The sequence below is a fragment of the Macaca thibetana genome, chromosome 11 (assembly GCF_024542745.1).
Source record: "Macaca thibetana thibetana isolate TM-01 chromosome 11, ASM2454274v1, whole genome shotgun sequence".
In the NCBI taxonomy this organism is placed as follows: Eukaryota; Metazoa; Chordata; class Mammalia; order Primates; family Cercopithecidae; genus Macaca; species Macaca thibetana.
This window is the reverse complement of record NC_065588.1, coordinates 74672792-74688541: the sequence shown is the minus strand read 5'-3', so window position 1 is coordinate 74688541 and position 15750 is coordinate 74672792. Positions and strand designations below refer to the sequence as shown.

The following is a 15750-nucleotide window of genomic DNA, read 5'->3' as shown; positions in this document are numbered from 1 at the left end:
TTTAGTTTAATGAGATCCCATTTGTCAATTTTGGCTTTTGTTACCATTGCTTTTGGTGTTTTAGTCATGAAGTCCTTGCCCATGCCTATGTGCAGAATGGTATTGCCTAGGTTTTCTTCTAGGGTTTTTATGGTTTTAGGTCTAACATTTAAGTCTTTAATCCATCTTGAATTAATTTTTGTATAAGTTGTAAGGAAGGGATCCAGTTTCAGCTTTCTACTTATGGCTAGCCAGTTTTCCCAGCACCATTTATTAAATAGGGAATCCTTTCCCCATTGCTTGTTTTTGTCAGGTTTGTCAAAGATCAGATGGTTGTAGATGTGTAGTATTATTTATGAGGGCTCTGTTCTGTTCCATTGGTCTATATCTCTGTTTTGGTACCAGTACCATGCTGTTTTGGTACTGTAGCCTTGTAGTATAGTTTGAAGTCAGGCAGCGTGATGCCTCCAGCTTTGTTCTTTTGGCTTAGAATTGTCTTGGCAATGCTGGGTCTTTTTTGGTTCCATATGAACTTTAAAGTAGTTGTTTCCAATTCTGTGAAGAAAGTCATTGGTAGCTTAATGGGGATGGCATTGAATCTATAAATTACCTAGGTCAGTATGGCCATTTTCATGATATTGATTCTTCCTATCCATGAGCATGGTATGCTCTTCCATTTGTTTGGGTCCTCTTTTATTTCACTGAGCAGTGGTTTGTTGTTCTCCTTGAAGAGGTCCTTCACATCCCTTGTAAGTTGGATTCCTAGGTATTCTCCTTGAAGCTATTGTGAATGGGAGTTCATTCATGATTTGGCTCTTTGTCTGTGACTGGTGTATAAGAATGCTTGTGATTATTGCACATTGATTTTGTATCCTGAGACTTTGCTGAAGTTGCTTATCAGCTTAAGGAGGTTTTGGGCTGTGACAATGGGGTTTTCTAAATATACAATCATGTCATCTGCAAACAGGGACAATTGACTTCCTCTTTTCCTAACTAAATACCCTTTATATCTTTTCCTGCCTGATTGCCCTGATCAGAAATTCCAACACTATGTTGAATAGGAGTGGTGAGAAAGGGCATCCCTGTCTTGTGCCAGTTTTCAAAGGGAATGCTTCCAGTTTTTGCCCATTCAGTATGATACTGATTGTGGGTTTGTCATAAATAGCTCTTATTATTTTGAGATATGTCCCATCAATACTGAATTTATTGAGAGTTGTTAGCATGAAGGGCTGTTGAATTTTGTCAGAGGCCTTTTCTGCATCTATTGAGATAATCATGTGGTTTTTGTCTTTGGTTCTGTTTATATGCTGGATTATGTTTATTGAATTGCATATGTTGAACCAGTCTTACCTCCCAGGGATGAAGCCCACTTGATCATGGTGGATAAGCTTTTTGATGTGCTGCTGGATTCAGTTTGCCAGTATTTTTTTGAGGATTTTTGCATCGATGTTCATCAGGGATATTGGTCTAAAATTCTTTTTTTGTTATGTCTCTGCCAGGCTTTGGTATCAGGATGATGTTGGCCTCATAAAATGAGTTAGGGAGGATTCCCTCTTTTTCTATTGAGTAGAATAGTTTCAGAAGGAATGATACCAGCTCCTCCTTTTACCTCTGGTAGAATTTGGCTGTGAATTCGTCTGGTCCTGGACTTTTTTTTAGTTGGTAGGCTATTAATTATTGCCTCAATTTCAGAGCCTGCTATTTGTCTATTCAGGGATTCAACTTCTTCCTGGTTTAGTCTTGGGAGAGTATAAGTGCCCAGGAAATTATCCATTTCTTCTAGGTTTTCTAGTTTGTTTGTGTAGAGGTGTTTATTCTCTGATGGTAGTTTGTATTTCTGTGGGGTCGGTGGTGATATCCCCTTTATCATTTTTTATTGCATCTATTTGATTCTTCAAATATGTGGTACTGAGAAGAATGTATATTCTGTTGCTTTGGGGTGGAGAGTTCTGTAGATGTCTATTAGGTCTGCTTGGTGCAGAGTTGAGTTCAAGTCCTGGATATCCTTGTTAACTTTCTGTCTCGTTGTTCTGTCTAATGTTGACAGTGGGGTGTTGAAGTCTCCCATTATTATCATATGGGAGTCTAAGTCTCTTTGTAAGTCTCTAAGGACATGCTTTATGAATCTGGGTGCTCCTGTATTGGGTGCATATATATTTAGGATAGTTAGCTCTTTCTGATGAATTGATTCCTTTACCATTATGTAATGGCCTTCTTTGTCTCTTTTGATCTTTGATGGTTTGAAGTCTGTTTTATCAGAGACTACGAATGCAACCCCTCCTTTTTTTGTTTTCTATTTGCTTGGTAGATCTTCCTCCATCCCTTTATTTTGAGCCTATGTGTGTCTCTGCCTGTGAGATGGGTCTCCTGAATACAGCAAACTGATAGGTCTTGACTCTATCCAATTTGCCAGTCTGTGTCTTTTAATTGGACCATTTAGTCCATTTACATTTAAGGTTAATATTGTTATGTGTGAACTTGATCCTGCCATTATGATATTAGCTGTTTATTTTGCACGTTAGTTGATGCAGTTTCTTCCTAGCATCAGTGGTCTTTACATTTTGGCATGCTTTTGTAATGGCTGGTACCTGTTGTTCCTTTCCATGTTTAGTGCTTCCTTCAGGATCTCTTGTAGGGCAGGCCTGGGTGTTGACAAAATCTCTAAGCATTTGCTTGTCTGTAAAGGATTTTATTTGTCCTTCACTTATGAAACTTAGTTTGGCTGGATATGAAATTCTGGGTTGAAAATTCTTTTCTTTAAGAATGTTGAATATTGGCCCCCACTCTCTTCTGGCTTGTAGAGTTTCTGCCAAGAGATCTGCTGTTAGTCTGATGGGCTTCCCTTTGTGGGTAACCCAACCTTTCTCTCTGGCTATCCTTAACAGTTTTTCCTTCATTTCAACTTTGGTGAATTTGACAATTGTGTAACTTGGAGTTGCTCTTCTCGAGGAGTGTCTCTGTGGCGTTCTCTGTGTTTCCTGAATTTGAATGTTGGCCTGCCTTACTAGGTTGGGGAAGTTCTCCTGGATGATATCCTGCAGAGTGTTTTCCAACTTGGTTCCATTTTCCCCGTCACTTTCAGGCACCCCAATCAGACGTAGATTTGGTCTTTTCACATAATCCCATATTTCTTGGAGGCTTTGTTCATGTCTTTTTACTCTTTTTTCTCTACACTTCTCTTCTCACTTCATTTCATTCATTTGATGTTCAATCATTGATAATCTTTCTTCCAGTTGATCTAGTCGGTTACTGAAGCTTGTGCATTTGTCACGTAGTTCTCATGTCATGGTTTTCATCTCTATCAGTTCTTTTAAGGTCTTCTCTGCATTGATTATTCTAGTTATCCATTCATCCATTCTTTTTTCAAGGTTTTTAGTTTCTTTGCACTGGGTACGTAGTTCCTCCTTTAGCTCTGAGAAGTTTGATGGACTGAAAAGCCTTCTTCTCTCAACTCGTCATTCATTCTCCATCCAGCTTTGTTCCGTTGCTGCTGATGAGCTGTGTTCCTTTGGAGGGGGAGATGTGCTCTGATTTTTTGAATTTCCAGCTTTTCTGCATTGCTTTTTCCCCCATCTTTGTGGTTTTATCTGCCTTTGGTCTTTGATGATGGTGATGTACTGATGGGGTTTTGTTGTGGGTGTCCTTTCTGTTTGTTAGTTTTCCTTCTAACAGTCAGGACCCTCAGCTGTAAGTCTGTTGGAATTTTCTTGAGGTCCACTCCTGACCTTGTTTGCCTGGGTATCAGCAGCAGAGGCTGCAGAAGATAGAATATTGCTGAACAGTGAGTGTTGCTGTCTGATTCTTGCTCTGGAAGCTTCGTCTCAGGGGTGTACCCAGCCGTGTGAGGGGTGGGGTGTCGGTATGCCCCTAGTGGGGGATGTCTCCCAGTTAGGCTACTCAGGGGTCAGGGACCCACTTGAGCAGGCAGTCTGTCCATTCTCAGATCTCAATTTCCATGCTGGGGGATCCACTGCTCTTTTCAGAGCTATCAGACAGGGACATTTTCCTCTGCCGAAGTTTCTGCCGCTTTTTGTTTAGCTATGCCCTGTCCCCAGAGGTGGAGTCTATAGAGGCAGGCAGGCCTCCTTGAGCTGTAGTGGGCTCCACCCACTTCGAGCTTCCCAGCAGCTCTGTTTACCTACTTAAGCCTCAGCAATGGCGGGCGCCCCTCCCCCAGCCTCACTGCTGCCTTGCAGTTAGATCTCAGACTGCTGTGCTAGCAATGAGGGAGGCTCCTTGGGTGTGGGACCCTCTGGGCCAGGTGTGGGATATAATCTCCTGGTATGTCATTTGCTAAGACCCTTGGTAAAGTGCAGTATTAGGGTGGGAGTTACCCGATTTTCTAGGTGTTGTGTGTCTCACTTTCCTTTGGCTAGGAAAAGGAATTCCCTTCCCCCTTGTGCTTTCCAGGTGAGGCAATGCTTTGCCCTGCTTCAGCTCTTGCTGGTCAGGCTGCACCCTCGGACCAGCACCAACTGTCCGACATGCCCCAGTGAGATGAACCCAGTACCTCAGTTGAAAATGCAGAAATCACCCGTCCTCTGTGTCACTCACGCTGGGAGCTGGAGGCTGGAGCTCTTCCTATTCAGCCATCTTGGGCACACCCCCCTTTCAGATATTTTAACATGAGACCTAGGGGACTATCAAGGGGAATATGATTGTTGTTAGCTCTATCCTTCTTACTCCCTGCCTTACTTGGGGTATTTCCAATCTTGGGTACTGGTTAAGGTCAATCCCTCATACAAGAGATTTCTTGCCTTCCCTCCTCTAGAGGTTTAACCCCACCTGCTGCAGGTTCCTTGCATTCTTCTTTTGCTTCATCCTCTCTGGTCACTTCCCCAGAGGGAATATTTCAGGCTCCTCTTAGCATTAGCAGGCCAGTATAAACCCCTGACAGGACCCCTGAAGGGCTACACTAAGCCGTATAAGGTGACCATGGAACTGCAGATTGGACTCACTCACTTTGCACAGCAGTAGCGCTTGTTACCATTCACGCACTTTCAACCTCCAAGATACCCCAACCACCAAGGAGATACTTTTTTGCCCCTGCAAAGTTTCTTACCTTGGTCTGTGCACAGAATTACCTGGTTGCCACAGTGTTGATAGGCAAACCTTTTTCTCGCTGCATTGCTGAGAGCCCAGATTTATTCATCACAATGGGTAGGTCTTGATCTCCAGCCCCTGAGGCCAAAGCAGTGAGGCAGTGTGATGTGTCATTTCCCAAGAGGTGACCAGACAAACCCCTAGAATTGTTGGAAGTAAAGCTTGGAGTCACAAAAAGAACAAGCAGTTAAAGGATTTCTTAGCAAGGCAAAATTTACTGCTGCAGAAGAGTGCTGCTCACAAGTCTGGTCATGATGAGAGCACACCGAACAAAGGAGGGAAGGGATTTTTATCCCTAATGCAGCTTGTCCCTCTGTCCTGCCTCCACTGGCTGGAGTTGAACTGCACAATCTAAGCTGAACTCCATTGGCTAACTTGAAATGTGCAGGAAGGTGGTTACACTGGTGGGAAAGGCATTTTTGGTGGGAAGAGCTGTTGCAACAGTAGGAGTAATTTATACAGTGGGTAGCAGATGTCATCTCTGTAGATAAGAACCAGAGGGAAGGTTGTTTACTGAAACTAAGACAGGCACAAAGGATAAGGAAGTTTGTTTGGCCTTAGAAGTAGGGAACAAAGAACAAGGGTGCTGAACAAGCAAACCTTTGAAGAGGAACTTCTTTTGTATCTGACATTGTCAATGAAGGAATGGGGGAGTCATGAATGGGAGTCATGAATGGGAGGCAAGAGGTAGAGGTGAAGGTGGGAAGAGCTAGTAACAAAATTATCCACTACTTTTGGAGTTAAATCACTTTTAAATTCTTAGAGTTTTAGAGGATGGCATGGCAGTGATTTGTCTGTGATAGGAGGAGGCTTGAGCACTAAGCTGAAGTTTCCTGAGTATAAGATGACTTAGAAACCCAATAATTAGTTTTTACTCTGTCAATCTCTAGACCCATCACAGAAACAAATAAATTTAAGTAGCCTGTCAACAGAAATAATAAAATACAGAAGACAACCTAGATTGATGACCTAAGAAAATCATAAATATGTGGATGAATCTAAATAAGTGATAACTGTATAATGCAATGGTAGTAATAATTTGGGGGCTAAAACCAAAATTGTTCTGGTACAATGAAAAGACTGGGAAACAGTAATATGTAAACTGAAAAAGTTGTTGGGGGTAAAAAAAAAATTACTAAATTGCTCAGAAGCAGCTTAGGAATATTAATTTACTTTAGACAGTTAAATATGCATGTTAAATGTTTATGGCTATTGATTAAAAATCAAGGTATAACTTACAAACCAGTATAACAACACATATATAAATATCTCAAGCATTTCAAATAAGGTACTCTAATATTAAAAAGGAAGAAGAAAAAGCAGTATATATATTGAAAGCTAGATTTAGTAGTATTAAATGCAAGTATATTGATAAACACAGTAAATATTAAGTAAATTTATCAGTTAAAAATAGGTATTTTCATATTGGATTAAAAATATTTTCACTATACTCTGTAAGAGACGTTTTAAAGAATCAGAAATATTAAAAATTAAGATCTGTAACAATCAGATATAGCTATATATAGTCTACTATCAAACATAATAGACTTGAAAAAAATTACTGAAGATAAATGGAAACACAGCTAATTTAAAATTTTAAATCATACAGATTACACTTAATATGGATTTTAAATGACAAAAAAGAATTACAAGAAGCAGCTGACAACACTAATTCAAAATGAAGAAAGTTTCTGCACATGGACATGGATTTTAAAACATTCCTCTCAGTAGTTGATAGGTCTGTGGAAACAATGAATAGGATAAAAGCATATATTCATATATCATAAACATGTATAAAAGAATATTCAAACATTGGAAAAGAGATGTTTCTCAGGAACCAATGGAATATTGATAATAAATAATTTATAAGTCATTATAATTTATAAGACATGTCATTATAATTAAGGTTTAATTCATTGTAAGCCTTAAATACCACCCATACCATTCATTCATGTCTTAGAAATATAAAGATATGTATTTAAAGTATTCAAATTCAACAGATGCCAACTTTTGGATTTAATGGGTGAGAATCAGGAGAGGACTAGAGAATTCACCTCGACTGTAATGTTTTGTTTCTAAGATCTGGTGCTTACACAGGTATCCATTAAAGTCTTCTTTATGGTTATCATATGATAATAAGTGGGCCAGGTGCAGTGGCTTATGCCTGTAATCCCAGTACTTGTGGAGGCCAAGGTGGGCAGTTCACCTGAGGTCAGAAGTTTGAGACCAGACTGACCAACATGGAGCAACCCCGTGTCTACTTAAAATACAAAAAAATTAGCCGGGTGTGGTGGTGCATGCCTGTAATCCCAGCTACATAGGAAGCTAAGGTGGGAGGATTGCTTGAACCCGGGAGGCAGAGGTTGGAGTAAGCCGAGATTGCACCATTGCACTCCAGCCTGGGCAACAAGAGCGAAACTCCATCTCAGAAAAAAAAGAAAAAAACAAACTCTCTGGGTGTGTCGTCTTATGAGAAAGTACAATTCATAACAACATACACTATCTGTAAAAAAGTTAAAAAGTATCTTGTTTCTTCCTCCCAGATATAAATGGAAAACAGGAAAAATAATTTTATGCTTGAGTATGTGAAGAAATGGTAAAAAGTGAACCAAAACCATGTGAAAGCAAAATTGGAAACAAGCAACCATTGCACAGGATTAGGTCCTACATGAATGCAGCGGCAGAAACCTTCCATTATATTTTTTTCCACAACTTGTATTTTGCCATGTGTTAATGAAAATTCTGGGTAAGACAAGTTCTTAGTGAAAGAGCTTTAGGGAACATTACACATCGTATCTCCTCCTGGAGAATCATAAGGCATATTATTACATGAAATGGCTCTCAGAACCTAGCTGTAAAATAAGCCTGTTTGGTTTTGTTTAAGTTCAATTAAGTTCCAGTTTCTAAAACTCGTTTGATTATAGAACCCTGGTTTTAAGGAATGCCTACTAGCAAACTTTCAGAATATTAATAATCTATTGAACATATATTTGGGAAACTCTGCCCTAAACCTTTATCTCCTAGAGTCATAAGTAAATGGGAAATGATTTACTTTAGTAATTTATACTTAATTTATATCAAAAGTAAATGTTACTTATTCAAGTCAAATACTCCAAATTTTTTTCTTCTTAACCCTGTCTATTGTCATTTCTGTAGTTGAAACTAAGGATTTCTTAACCATGAGATCTTTGTTCATAACTATTTACCAAACAGCAGATATTTATTTCAATTTTATTTTTCATTGATTGCAAAAGCAAAACATAGAAATCTAATAAAATATGAAAACAAAAAGGAAGAAAATAAACCTATGTGAAATTATGCTATCCAGATATAACCACTGTTGTAGTCACACAGGGAAGATGGGCCTCATCACATATATTTTTCTAATGTACTTCTCCAAAGAGCTTTGCCCAACTGAAGCATCTCTCTCTCTTTCTCAACCTAATTTCTGTGTTTTTCTAAAAATAATTTATAATCTTCTCGGAAAAGCCAGCAAACACTTACCATCTTAATCAATTTAAGCAGACTATTTAAAGCTCATCATGTGGTTCATTCAGGATCTATGTCAAAGGCTGAGTTCCAGGGAGACATCTGCAGTCAGTTAGGGTTAAATTTTTCCCTTACCAAAAGAGCAATTTGGGAGAACCATTTATCAGTACTGTAGTTCTTTTACTGACATAACTTTCATTGTTGTGTAACCTTTATTTCATTCATACATTTATGCAATCATTTATTTATCTACTTAACTAGAAATCCTATCCATTTAACAAGAAAATAAACATGTATACATCATTTGCCTGTGTCCTTTATTTTCCTTTTTGTTGGAAAAACAATGCATATGCTATTTTGTTATAAACGTATATGCTCTCTCTTCAAACTAAACTGGATTATACAGGCATGGGTGTAGCATGGGAAACGTATAGGGGAAAAAAGAGAGGAGATCACTATCTCAAATTTGTCTTGAGTCTCAAGTAAAGGAACAAAACCATAAAAGTCAAACACGAGTTCATTAATACTGGCAGCTTTCCAGAAGGAGCAAGCCACATTTCCGGCTGATCAGAAAGAGGCAGATTTGGCAGCCCAGGGAGAAGCTGCCAAGAAGTGACTCCTGACTCCCACACTCCAAGATTTTGACGGAAGCAGCAGGGAAGGGTGTCCGTGGGAAAGCTGTGCCAAAGGGAAAAAGGGATGTCACAACAACCTGCTTATTATGTTCCTGACTTTAAAAAAATTAATTATTATAAATTTTAGAGACAGAGTCTTGCTCTGCCACCCAAGCTGGAGCACAGTAGCACAATCATATTAATAACTCACTGCAGCCTCTAGCTCCCGTGTAGCTGGGACTACATACACATACCATAGCCACCAGCTATTTTTTTTTTCTTTTTTGTAAAGACAGAGGGTCTAGTTTTGTTGCCTAGGCATATCTCAAACTTCTGGCCTCTAGCAATCCTTCTGCCTCAGCCTCCCAAAGCACTGGGATTACTGGCATCAGTCACCACAGCCAACCACACCTGACTTTAATTTATGTATTTGCACCCATATGGCTGATACCAAAAAAACAAGCCTAAACATCCTTTGCTATCCCCTACCCCCAAAGAAAGAATTAGTCCAGTGGAGTATTGTTTCACATAACACGTAGAGAATATAGCTAAAATTTATTCTAAATAGTACAATTCAGGAGAAAAGAATTCTGGGTTAAAACTGTCTTAATCTGCAGTTTAAAGGTTTTCCTACTACTTAAATACATAATACAAATCAATAATTCTTGCTTTAGAAAGTACTGTGCCAGCAACCTTGTTAGATAAACACTATTTTCAATTATTTTTTTTAAAGAAGGCATTGATTTTAAATGAGTAGAACTGTAAGTATAAATAGAAATGTGTGGTATGTACAGTATCTATTTCCCTGTGAAACTGCTTTCAGTTTAAGTTCATTTCACAGGCCCCTTAATTTTCACTTGTGACCTTTGTAAGTCATCATTCACATAATCTACTACCATTCCTAACAGTACAACTTATTACCTAAATTTAGGTCTGTTAACTTCTCCAAATTCCTAGTTATGAAAAATTGAAACAATTTGGAGAGAATAGCCATACTCTGAGCCCCAGCCAGAGGTATCTCAATCAAACATGAACACCATTTTAATATTTGTTTCAAAGGTAGGAAATTACAGGTGTGAGTGTGCATTTGCCAACATTTCTGCATTGTGTTCAGGCAACTTCAGAAATGTTTTAAAGAAGGCAAAAACCAGATAAACATAAATGAAAATTGAAGGAAAAAAATCTAAGTGCAGACTTAATAAACATGCCATTTGAAGTCTTCGGGAAAAAGAAATTGATCTATTTTTAGTAGCTAGGCATTATTTCTTAGCCATTTGCAGATCTAATGAGCTTAAAAGTTAATCCTCCAGTTTCTTCAAAATGTTAGCACATTTAACCTAATTCACAAAATGTTCTCAGGTCTAAAACTGTCAACAGATTATTAGAGACTCAGTGACTTTTCTTCTTGCTACTCTGATAGCATTCCTGTAACTTCCAGTGTCTTTAATCACACACAGTTTCCAGTTCATAAATACAATACAATGCATATCCTATTGTGTTATAAAGGACACAGGCAAATGACAGAGATGCATAGGGTAAGATGTGGTAGGGAGAGTTCATGGAGCTTCCATACCCTCTCTGGGCATGCCACCCTCACAGTACCTCTATGTGTTCAACAGCTTGGGAGCTCTCTTAACCCTGTTGTTTAAGCTTTTTTTATGGCAGTTTCATTAAGTCACTGTTTTCCTGAGTTCTGTGAACCATTCTAGCAAATTATCAAACCCAAAGAGAGGATTGTGAGAACCCCTGTTTAATAGCTTGTCAGTACGGGAGGCTCCGGACTTGTGACTAGTGAGAGAAATGAGTGTAGTTTTATGTGGGGTCTGTGCTAATAACTCCAGGTAGTTAGTGTAAGAAGTGAGTTAAATTGCAGGCCACTACAGGTGTCAGCTGAGAATTGGTTGGTGTGGGAATCCCTACCCATATTTGGTATCGGAAAAGTTGTGAGAGAGTAATAAAGAAACAATTTTTCTTACTATATAGAGTAACCAAAATATGAGCAAAATCCTTAGAGAATCAAGAGAACAGATAATTCCTCCTTGGAGAGTTAGAGGAAATATTATTGGAAAAGGTATATTTGAGCTGGTCAAAAAATGAGTGGCAATTTACCACGTACACAAAGGCAAAATATGAAAGGATGGGCAAATGGTGAGACGTTCAGCCTGTCTGGCAGTGAACCCTTATGGCTGTGCAACAGAGTGACTGATGACACTGAAGAGAGTAATCAAATGCTCATTGTGAAGCGACTTGAACATTGTGATATGGAGTCTGCACTTTTGACTAAAGATGGATCAGTTAGTATCCATTGGTCACAAGCTACAGAAATCTCAAGTAAAATTGTTTCATGAGGGTAACTTCATGAAACAGTTACTGAGTTCACACTGGGTTCCCAGGACTCGTTCTATCTGACATCTCTGCTATCCTTCATGATGGTTTTAGCTCAGGCTCCACCTGGTGGCAAGAAAGCTGCCGGAGACCTCTAGCTATATTCAAGTTCTAATCCAAAAGGAAAGTGTCTATTTTCCGTAGCTCTTTCAAGTGGATAGACAGCTACCAGCTGCTCCAGGGCCACATCCTCCCAAGTTCTACTGTGTGCAGGATGAGAGTGCCTCTTCTCTGTAACTAGACTACACAACCCAAGGTTCAGTCTGATTGCACCAATTTCAGTGACAGTCTCATCCCTGAACAAATTGCTGCGCTGAGCGATGGGAGTGGAGAGCAGGGGGACTTTGATTGGTCAGGACTGGCTAAATATCCACTGGAAAAAAAAATCATTGTAGCTAGGGGAATTTGGTGCCCCTGTTCAAAAGGCCAAAAAATGGGAAATGGAATGCTGAGTGTCAGAAACAAAATATATTTGAAAAAGAAGTAATTCTGATAGCAGAGTGAGAACATAAGACCTTGGATTAAACTGATGAAGTTCAAGAGGAGAAAGAAAATATAAAATCATTTACTTAGTAAAATATATTGGTCCTCAGAATAATCAGATGTGGAAGGGGAGGGAGATAGGTTGATACTATTTATAGGCCACAACTGGAACTGATGTTAGAGATATTTTCAGGATATAACTCACACTTTCTCCAAATAGTCCCTGTGCTCATCAGACTCTAATGAGTAGATTCTAAATCTCTGAAATAATTAAAACTACCAAAATATTGATAAACTTGCAGTAATACACCTGCAAATAAACTCATGGGCATACATTTTCTTAGATTCTAATCTATGTGCTGTTAATTAATACTATGTTAATTAAAATTGTGTTTGTGATACTGTTATTGCCATTATAGCTGATTTTTCAGGTGAAATATTTTTAAAAGGGTATCTCTATGAGCTCTTGCAAAGAAAAATGACTCTAAATCTAGTGTTCTGTTATTCGATTTTAACTATTAAAAAATCTTTAATTACAAATTAAGTTTCAACAAAGAAAATTTTAATCAAAATGGTTTTGTTAAAACTAATTCCAAAAAAATGTCTGCTTATCTACTTTTAAGAATATGAAACATAAAATGTAAATTTTAGGGCCAATTTATCAAAAGATTCATCAGAAATGGGACTTTAGTCTTGCCTGCTCCATTAGGCTTTCAACTTGTTGCTCATTATTAAAGAAGATAGAATGTTTTATACACAATATGCAAGCAATTTAAATTACCTAAATGAGTCCCTTTAAGTAGCTGTCATCTCTGTCTCTGAACATTCCCCATCAGAGTAATTCCAGATCCCATTTAACTATGCTATTCAGCATTTTGCTGACACACTACTTTCATGATTATCTACACATTTAAAACTTATTAATTCTAGACTTCAAAGGGGATAGACAACAAAAGTCAGCTTTGTAGATATTGGTTACATAAAATAAATTTGTGAGAAAGTTCTGTGTTTAAAATGTATTTGATAACTATTGGAGGGCAACTACAAGGAAGCCAGTTTTTTTTTTTTTTTTTTTTGAGACGGAGTCTTGCTCTGTCGCCCAGGCTGGAGTGCAGTGGCCGGATCTCAGCTCACTGCAAGCTCCGCCTCCCGGGTTCACGCCATTCTCCTGCCTCAGCCTCCCGAGTAGCTGGGACTACAGGCGCCCGCCACCTCGCCCGGCTAGTTTTTTGTATTTTTTTAGTAGAGACGGGGTTTCACCGTGTTAGCCAGGATGGTCTCGATCTCCCGACCTCGTGATCCGCCCGTCTTGGCCTCCCAAAGTGCTGGGATTACAGGCTTGAGCCACCGCGCCCGGCCGGAAGCCAGTTTTAATCATGCTTTTTAGATTCAGTAACTTAAAGACTGACATAAGAGGGTGCACCAGATGGGATACAAGATGGCTCCACAGAACTAAACAATGCCTATATGTTGTGGGGAGCTCTAACTAGGAACAATCACTGGCCCACTAAGAAGAGACTCGCCTAGGAGGTGAACTTGATAGAGACCACTGTCTACTTATACAGAGTTCTTGGCCCTCTATTAAGAAGTTTCTTCTCTGCCATTGGTGAAGGGAGAAATAATTGAATGCTCAGAGAGAGAAGTTAAGGGCTGCTTTTGGCTTGATGACATACATGCCCAGTAGTTTCATATCTCAGCTAAAATAATTACAAATGTTATAACCTTGGACTTTCAGTCTGTGTGCCTCATTTCCCTCATTTGTTAAATGTGGTCACCAATGCCTGCCTCCCAGGGTGAAACTCAAAATATTTATCAATTAGCAAGGCACAGGCACATACCAATCAGAAAAGAAGTGTGACCAATTAGAACAGTCTTTTTTTTTTTTTTTTTTTTTTTTTTTTTTGAGACGGAGTCTCGTTCTGCCGCCCAGGCTGGAGTGCAGTGGCCGGATCTCAGCTCACTGCAAGCTCCGCCTCCCGGGTTTATGCCATTCTCCTGCCTCAGCCTCCCGAGTAGCTGGGACTACAGTCGCCCGCCACCTCGCCCGGCCAGTTTTTTGCTGTATTTTTCAGTAGAGACGGGGTTTCACCGTGTTAGCCAGGATGGTCTCGATCTCCTGACCTCGTGATCCGCCCGTCTCGGCCTCCCAAAGTGCTGGGATTACAGGCTTGAGCCACTGCGCCCGGCCTAGAACAGTCTTAGATGGTGATTACCAGCTTAATGTCTGCCTTACTTTCCTTTGTTGATACAGCAATTAAATGAGATAGCTGTGAAAGCTATAATCACACATTATCAATAGAGACTCAAAATATTTACCTTATGGTTCTACTTCTTCCTCTTTCTTATCCTTCTTCAATGCACAAGACTAAGATTCCAAGCACCTTCTCCCATTCTTAATGGCAACATTTTTATCCAAGCACATTCTCTTACTTGCAATGCCAACGTTTTCAAAAAGTCCTAAACTTGGATGAGGTTTGAAATGTGTCTGTTCAACTCTAGGGACTACAGAGAAAAAAATTGTTGCCTGCAACAGAGAAATTCAAAAGTTTATCATCGGCTCTTATAATCTCTCTCTATATGTGTTCTTTGTAAATTCCCACGAATTATCACCTCAGTACTAACGATTCCCAAATCTACATTTTCAGCCCAAACCTCTCAAACTATGCCTTTAACAGCTCTGTTTACATCATTCATTCATTTATTTAACAAATAGATACTTAGAAACTTCTAGATGTCATGTCATTGCTGGGCATTGGTTATTGGGTAATGAACAAAACAATATACCCCAACCAGAACATGCCCCCAAAACCTCTTATCTTTCACAGGAATCAATTCATTTTCCTGTCTTTCCTTAACTCAGTGAATGGTAGCACCAACCAACCAAGCATGAGTTTCAACTGATATATCCAATTCCTCCCATTTACTATCCAATACTCCATATAAAATCCACTTCAATCATGAAAGTGTGTTCTTCAGAACAGAATATTATGTAATGAGTACTTATTAAGACCATCTTACTCAATAAGAGAACATTTGTATCTTTATACCCCTTTTAATTTTTATTAATAACTTTTTGCCATTTTAGAATACTGTGCTTTATATTCAAAGGTAAAAATAAAAGCACATTTACCCAGCACACAGGAAAACTTTTCCTCTCTCACCTCTTTTTCAGCATCCTGAAGTGTTATTGCTCTGGCCCCTGTGAACTCCATGGTACCTTTAATGATCATTTTGATATTGATTCTTCCTTAAGATGTATTCCACAGCAATTATGACCTCTGACTTCCCATTTTTCCATTGAAATGTGTATGATTCACTCCTGCTAAGAAGCAACCCACATGTTTTGTCTTTTGAAGCTGAAGTCTCAGCCTAAATTTTTTTTTGCTATCAGCAAGAGGCAAGGTTCAGCAAGTGAACACTATTCTTTTGGTGGTGTTATATTCTATTAGAGTTTGCACAACATCTGAAATTGTGGGCTGAAACAGTGGGTCAAATACATAGTAGCCAGTGCTGGGCTTTGAAAAGGCTTTTTTTTTTTTTTTTTTTTTTTCACTCTACTAAAAAATTCTGCAAGGCCCACACTGTTCTATTGCAGCTATATTCTTTCTCTGAATAACTTACATTCAAACTTTTGCTTATAACTAGGAGAATTTCACATATCAAAGTTCATGCAGGTCCAAAGTAGTACCTAAATATT

The 15750-nt window shown here is 38.9% G+C and overlaps 1 long non-coding RNA gene across 2 annotated transcripts; it reads right to left on the bottom strand.

Moving 5' to 3' along the window:
• Window positions 1–4903: 4903 nt before the first annotated feature.
• On the bottom strand, window positions 4904–15432 carry LOC126931275 (uncharacterized). 2 transcript variants are annotated; one of them, XR_007717819.1, is made up of 3 exons: window positions 15215–15432; window positions 14370–14577; window positions 4904–5222 (listed from the first exon to the last, which is right to left on the bottom strand). It is a non-coding gene; the product is annotated as an uncharacterized LOC126931275 (long non-coding RNA). The 2 variants fall into 2 exon arrangements; XR_007717818.1 differs by lacking the exon at window positions 4904–5222 and adding an exon at window positions 8915–9249.
• Window positions 15433–15750: the final 318 nt, after the last annotated feature.